Raw genomic sequence first — 7,877 nt, forward strand, 5'->3', positions numbered from 1 at the left:
GCGGCCGGCGGCGATGGCCGGTAGCGGGCGGGGCGGCGCCCGCGGTTGAAGACGGCGGAGCGACCGGGCCGGGCGGCAGAGATCCCGGGTGGCGGCGGCCCGATCTGGCCCGGGGCGGGCCCGATCTGGGCTCCCTCGGGCCCGACGGCGGGGAGGAGAGAGAAGGGCAGGTGGCGCGCGGGGATTGGCCTGGAGCGGCGGCGGGGCGACGTGGCGGCTCCCCATTGGTGGGAGTGAGGTCGGCGCGGCGTGGACACGTCCGGCGGCGCGAGAGGAGGAGTTTTTAGGGTTCATCCGCGAAAATTTCGGGGATGGCCACATATTTATAGGTAGAGGGAGCTAGGAGAGTCCAAATGAGGTGCGGTTTTCGGCCACGCGATCGTGATCGAACGCTCTAGATGATGGAGAAGGCTTAGGTGGGTTTTGGGCCAAATTGGAGGGGTGTTGGGCTGCAACACACATGAGGCCTTTTCGGTCCCTCGGTTAACCGTTGGAGTATCAAACGAAGTCCAAATGGTACGAAACTTGACAGGCGATCTACCGGTAGTAAACCAAGGCCGCTTGGCAAGTCTCGGTCCAATCCGGAAATGTTTAATCCCCACACACGAAGAAAGGTAGAAATGACCACCGGAGGAGAACGAAGCGTCGGAATGCAAAACGGACAATGGGGAAAATGCTCGGATGCATGAGACGAACATGTATGCAAATGAAATGCACATGATGACATGAAAAGATGCAACACGCAAGCAAATGACATGGCAACAACAGCGAATAACTAGAGGACACCTGGCACATCGGTCTCGGGGCGTTACAACACTCCACCACTACGAGAGGATCTCGTCCCGAGATCTAGAATGGCACCGGAGGGACAAACAGAAGAGGAAGAGAAGAGGTAAAACTAAGTTGCTTCTTTGACAAACGAGTGAAACCAAAGAACCTTGAAAAGGTTAAACTATTTCGAGAAAGAATGCAACATAGATGAACGAAGTTGAAAACACTCCGTTAGAAAAGAGGAACAAGGAAGAACAATTTCTTATAGCACTCCGGTTGAAAAGAGATACAAGACTTGATAGGATGAAAAAGATTTGAGCAAAGGGGCACAACGCTCCGGTTAAAAACAAGATAGAGAGGGAAAGAATGGTACAATTTGGGTAGCACTTCGACTGAAAATGGAAGGAACTGAACATGATCTTGATAAACAAGATGATGGGTTCAAGAGAGCAACAACACAAAGCCTCCGGAACGAAAGAATAGAAGATAGATAATTGAAATAGGAGAATGGAGAAGAAAATGCCAACTTCTGCCACAAAAGAGTTTGAAAAGGCATCTTTAGGAGAAAGGTTAAACGGAGTTGTTGGAAACACAACAACGAAAAGATAAGCTTGACATGGTCTTATGGAATACAACTCAAATTATGAGGTGACAACCTGCCACTCACGGGAAGTAGAATTGGATTGGTATGAACAAATTGACGAGAAAGTATATCGCACCGGAAAGAATAAATGAAGAAATTGGATCATTTATAAGCACCATAGATATCAACAATCCTTAGGGAAAGCTTTAGGTGAAATATAACCCAAGGTAGCTCCAATGACGAGATTGATGGATTTAAAATACCTCATTCTTAATAACATGTGAATCATGAAACATGAACTCAAATTATCAAGAATGACATAATACCATCTCCAATGATACGGAAGAAAGGATTGCACTCCGGATAGCGAGAAGAAGAATGCTTGAGATCCTCTGAAAAGAATCTCGATGAATACTTTGAGAAAGAATTAAACCTTGAAGAACCATCATGTAGAACATCCATGAAGAAATCCGGTAACAAAAGGATAACGAGAAGAAAGAGAAGTCGAAAACACAAGGTGAATCCTTGCAATGATTAGATGGATCTTCGTGATGAAATAAATTGAGAGAGCTCGGAACTCTGGAAAAGAAAAGATAAAGCATCTCGAACTGAGAATATGGTATGATGAACCGCTCCGGAAAAAGAATTAAATCACTTGGATGAAACAATAATAAGAATTACATTATGCTTATCCTTCACCAATTAAATTGATGACAAGCAATGGATTTGGCATACTACTTATCCTCGAAGAAAGATTAAGATAGATATAGCGCAAACTTGAGAAAGTCTTCAACGATCCACCGGTAGAATTTGAAAAGCCCGAATGCATAGATATGATACACAAAGGAAGAAAACTCTTGCACGAACCACCGTAAGAAATGAAAATGAACGAAGTAGGGGTGAATCACCGGTAAGAATTAACAAATGAACGAAGGTGCTTGAGACAAACTAGATGCATGAGAACGAAGAGATCAAGAACTGATTAGAGGATATTTGATTGATGCACCGGCAAGATAGGAGAACGATAACTGACAGCTGAGAATGAATAAACCTGAATAAATGGACTCCGGATAACAAACTGAGAAGACTCTTGAATTACTCTGGATAGGTGAAAAGAATTCTCACGATCAAAACAATTACCAGAGGTTGGCAACAAGATAGAATCACGAATCTTGAAGAGAATGGAGCAAGATTGAGAGAAAAATCTTCTTCGGTCTTCAAAAGTTGGAAAGACGATGAGTAACACCACCTTGAATTGTTTAGACACTCTGGAAGAATCAAAACGAAGAGGTTGAGTCAATGATGAAAAGATTTGGACAGATCTTGGAGAAGACATTTGACTGATGATAAATCATTCTTACGTCAAACTTCGAAATGGATTTGAGAATAACTCCGGTAGAAATTAGAAGAGTCAAGTAAGATCCTGGGAAGAGACCTGTGGGTTAGGGCCCACTCAAAGAAACACCGTTGAACGATTCAAAAGAGAGAAAGCACCGGTTGAATTAAAAGACTTGCAAGAGAGAACGTCCTCGAAGATATTGAATAACTGCAGAGTGGAAACACGAATCTTCGAGATATCTTGAGCACTCCGGAACAATTGAATAGGGAGAAGAGGGATGAATATGAGGTGCACCGGCATGAGAAAACATTTGAAATACGGAAAAGAATATGAACAACACCGAAAGCTTGAATTGGATCCACCGGAGAAGAAAAAGCAAATATTAGTATCTTCATGAGAATCACCGGATAAGAACATTGAAGGAAAAGAATGGAGAGACTTCACATCAATAAGATGGATACTTGATTAAGAAATCTTAGTCCTTGAAGAAAAACAAAGGGAGGGAGGGTGGGAAAAACAAAGACAACTTGGAGACGGATGAAACAAACACCGTTGAGAAGAACTGATAATTGATCTTGCGGATGTTGAAAAGATTGGATCCACTTGAAGAGAAAACACGCCAGTTGAAAAGGATTGACATGACAATCTCGATTATCATGAGGATTGGTATTCACATCGGAGTATGAGAACACCATTTGGGGAAGGTATGGAATCAACTCTTGACTTCGAAGCAACTCGAATACCACAACTCAAAACAAAAACAAAGGATTGGCTTGCGGAATAAGCTGGAACAAACATATGATAGAGATTTCGTCCGAAGTTTTCGTGGTGGGGCCTACACGGGCTCGATCGTACAGCACCATCATGTACAAGGCAGTGCACATGACATACGAAGCATCCCCGAGTCGGCATAGCCAAGGACTCTTTAAGACACAACGAGACCACTGTAAAACCAACCGTGAATAGGCGGATCACTAGACGTCGAACCCCAATTTCATATCATACATCTGTCGGAAAGATATCCTACGAGCTACTTGAATTCCCACCTATGAAACTCCCGAACCTTTCCGGTTATGCAATCAGGTGTTGAGGATACAGGGGAAGCATAATATCTCACTCAAACTAGCAAATCCTACATCCAGCTGTATCCATCCTTCAACACATAACCAAGAAACCTTCAGAAATCATCTACCTCAACCTTCGAAAAGCATCTGTTATACGAGTTATGGCAATACTCCCGAACTCCCGCCCCAGTACTGGGTGGCGTCGAGGTTATCTCACCAACGAACTGCATAAAAGAGATTTTCGATGTCGGCGAAACTAAACTCAGGTATTCCAGAACTGCAGCGATAAAATTGTGATGACAACACCTTGGAGCTCAACTCCCCGGGACACTGCCACAAAACCCCTGACAAGAGGCACCAAGACAATGTTCTCGTCACAAAACCATCGGAACGATTCCAAGATACCCGCGCGATCCTAAAAAAAATTTAGTGAAATTTGAGAAGAGAAGAGTCAAAACTCTACGTCAGGATGCCTTACCAGAGCGATGAAGGGACTGGGGAGTAAAAAGAATTCCTAAACTCTCCGATATATAATTCCTAAATGACTCAAAACATTTTTTTCTAGACTCAACAACGGCTGCTAAATACGATCAAGCAGTGGGGGCTCCTAAGGTCGGGGAAGGCTCTGATACCAACTTATAACACTCTCGATGGGACTATAGCTCCCACGTGTCGAGGCACGACTTAGAGACATAATCGCAGTGAAGGCATATGTCGCAAGTTAGGCAATCTTCACAACATCCCATGTAATATAAATAATAAAGGGGAGATAACATAGTTGGCTTACACTCGCCACGTCAATCAAGTACATAAATAACATTACATCATCCAAACACTCATGGCCCGACTCCGGCGCCAAAATAAAAGAGAACCCAACATGCGACAACGGTCCCGTTCTCCCCCAACTGGGCACCACTACTGATCATCGGGAAAGGAAACATAGTAACGTTGAGAGTCTTCGTCGAACTCCCACTTGAGCTCATACGCGTCTCCTGGAGCGGAATCATCAGGCCCTGCATCTGGTGTAATAGTAATCTTTGAGCCACAGGGACTCAGCAATCTCGCACCCTCGCGATCAAGACTATTTAAGCTTATAGGTATGGCAAGGTAAGAATATGTGGAGCTGCAGCAAGCGACTAGCATATATGGTGGCTAACTAATTCGCAAAAGAGAGCGAGAAGAAGAGGCAAAGCGCGAGCGAGAAACTAGAGAGCAACCTGCGCAAACATTACTCCAACACCGTGTCCACTTCCCGGACTCCGCCGAGAAGAGGCCATCACGGTAACACACTCAGTTGATTCATTTTAATTAAGTTAAGGTTCAAGTTATCTACAACCGGACATTAACAAATTCCCATCTGCCCATAACCGCGGGCACGGCTTTCGAAAGTTCAAATCCCTACGGGGGAGTCCCAACTTAGCCCATGACAAGCTCTCACGGTCAACGAAGGAATAGACCTCCTCCCAAGACGTTCTTATTAGACTCGGTATCTCGGTTACTCAAGACACTTCGACAGGTTAAAACAAGACCAGCAACACCGCCCGAATGTGCCGACAAATCCCGATAGGAGCTGCACATATCTCTTTCTCAGGGCACACTCAGATGAGCGCTCCATACAACTAAAACCAAACCTCGAGTTTCCCCGAGGAGGCGATGCACAGGACTCTAGTTTGAACCAACACTCAGAGGAGCACTGGCCCGGGGGGGTTTAAAATAAGATGACCCTGGAGTCTGCAGAACCCAAGGGAAAGAAAAGGCTAGGTGGCAAATGGTAAGACCAATGTTGGGCATTGCTGGAAAAGCTTTAATCAAGGCGAAATATCAAGGGGTTCCCATTATAACCCAACCGCGTAAGGAACGCAAAATCCGGGAACATAACACCGATATGACGGAAACTAGGGCGGCAAGAGTGGAACAAAACACTAGGCGAGAGGCCGAGCCTTCCACCCTTTACCAAGTATATAGATGCATTAAGATAACAAGATAATATAATGATATCCCAACAAGTAGATAAATGTTCCAACAAGGAACGGCCTTCAATCTTCACCTGCAACTAGCAACGCTATAAGAGGGGTTGAGCAAAGCGGTAACATAGCCAATCAACGGTTTGCTAGGACATGGTGGGTTAGAGGCTTGACATGGCAATTTGGGAGGCTTGAAAGCAAGTGGTAGGCATCATAGCATTGGCATAGCAAAAGAGCGAGCAAACTAGCATAGCAAAGATAGTAGTGATTTCGAGGGTATGATCATCTTGCCTGCACAGTTGTCAGAGTTGACTGGATCCTCGAAAGCAAACTCAACGGGCTCCTTGTTAGCGAACTCGTCTCCCGGCTCTACCCAAACAAGACAAACAAGCAACAATGATACAATCAACCACGTGCAAGACCAAGCAATATGATGCAATGATGATATGCTATGCGGAATGCGATGCGGGATGCAAAATGCAAGATATGACAGGAAATGCATGAACCTGGACTCAACTTGGAAAACCAAGTGTGCCACTGGAAAGGAGAGATGAAATCGCTTGAAAACGATATAAAGAACGCCGGAATCGGAGTTACGGTTTGGAAATGGCAAGCGATTCAAATATGACACCGGTCTGCGATTTACAGCAAGTAGCCATCTAAATGCAATGAGATGAACATGCTACAGCAACCAAACATGACAACAAAATACATGGCAGGGATGCATTCAAGATGCTTAACAAAAGTCTAGCACTGAGCTACGGCCAATTCATCCATTAACAGGTTCAAACAAGCATGGCAAAAATGCATATGGCAAACAGATCTCAGACTTAGTGAAATTAACACTAGCCTGGAATTTCAGATCAGATAGCACTCTTCGGAGCAACAAAACTACATGCTACAGGACCTGAACATGTCAAAGTAAAGCATGGCATGGAGCTACTCAAAGAGATTAACAAAAGTCCCTTAGTGACCTTGAGCCAAAAGGGATCAGAAAATACTATTGCAAGCACGTGAACATAGCAAAAACATAATCAGTTTTCAGACTTAGTGAAAAACTGGAACATGCTGAAAACAGATATCAAGTAGGCATGTTTACGAGTTCGATGCACTCACTATGGTGCAAGTCATGGCAAGACAAGCATACACCCATCAAGAAGGCACAAAATGCAAGCTAGACATGGCAAGAACAATAGCATAGCATGCACGGATCAACTACAACATCATCGGCAAAATTGCAAACAAGTTGACAATCTGCCCAGATTCACAAAGTAGCAAAAGTAGAGCTCGATTGACTCAAGCTAGGGTGCTCCATAATTGCAAACAAAGACATGGATGGATAGAGCACTACAAGATTAACAAAACATACTTACTGATCATCCTCAAAAGAGGCACGGATCACTAGGAAACAACATGAACATATGGCATCATGAGATAAACAGCTCAAGGACTTGGTGGAAATGCTAAGTCCCTGAAAACAGAATTACTAAGTGCACCACTTTGCAAGCTTGCACTAGTCACCACACACATCACAAAAATACATGGATTGCACTTCTGAAAAGATAACAAAACCCTTAACAAAACATATGTAGAGCATCAGGGCATATCATGCACAGATTAATCATGGCAAAAAATGACAAAAAGCTAAATGGAGTAGCAGATCTAACAATTATCTCAAGTAGCCCTCTTCTAACAGCATTTCGTGCATCAAGATGAGCTCAAATGAAAATGATGCAATGGAATGAAATGATGTACTCTCTAAGATGAACATTTTGATATGCTATATGCATGAATCGGAGCTACGGATGCAAAGTTACGATGCGATGAACAGAGGCACATGGATCTGGGAATTCCAAGGACTTAGAAGAAATTTATACCCTGTGCAAAAAGTCAACGGGACGAGGATATCCCGGGATGGAGGGATCCGGACGGCGCGAGATTGTTTGGTTCGGGACCGGGTGGATCTCATCCCACCCGGCCAGATCTGGGACGGGGCGGCGGCCGGGTCCGACGAGGTCGCCGGAGGACTCCGGCGAGGGCGGGGCGGCGCTGAGGTGGTGATGGAGCTCGGCCTGGGCGGCGGGGGTCGCCGGAGGCGGCGGTTGAGGTCGGAGGAGGCGGCGGCCTGCTTGGGCGGCGTGGTGGCGGAATCCGGC

The sequence above is a fragment of the Triticum dicoccoides genome, chromosome 4A (assembly GCF_002162155.2).
Source record: "Triticum dicoccoides isolate Atlit2015 ecotype Zavitan chromosome 4A, WEW_v2.0, whole genome shotgun sequence".
In the NCBI taxonomy this organism is placed as follows: domain Eukaryota; kingdom Viridiplantae; phylum Streptophyta; class Magnoliopsida; order Poales; family Poaceae; genus Triticum; species Triticum dicoccoides.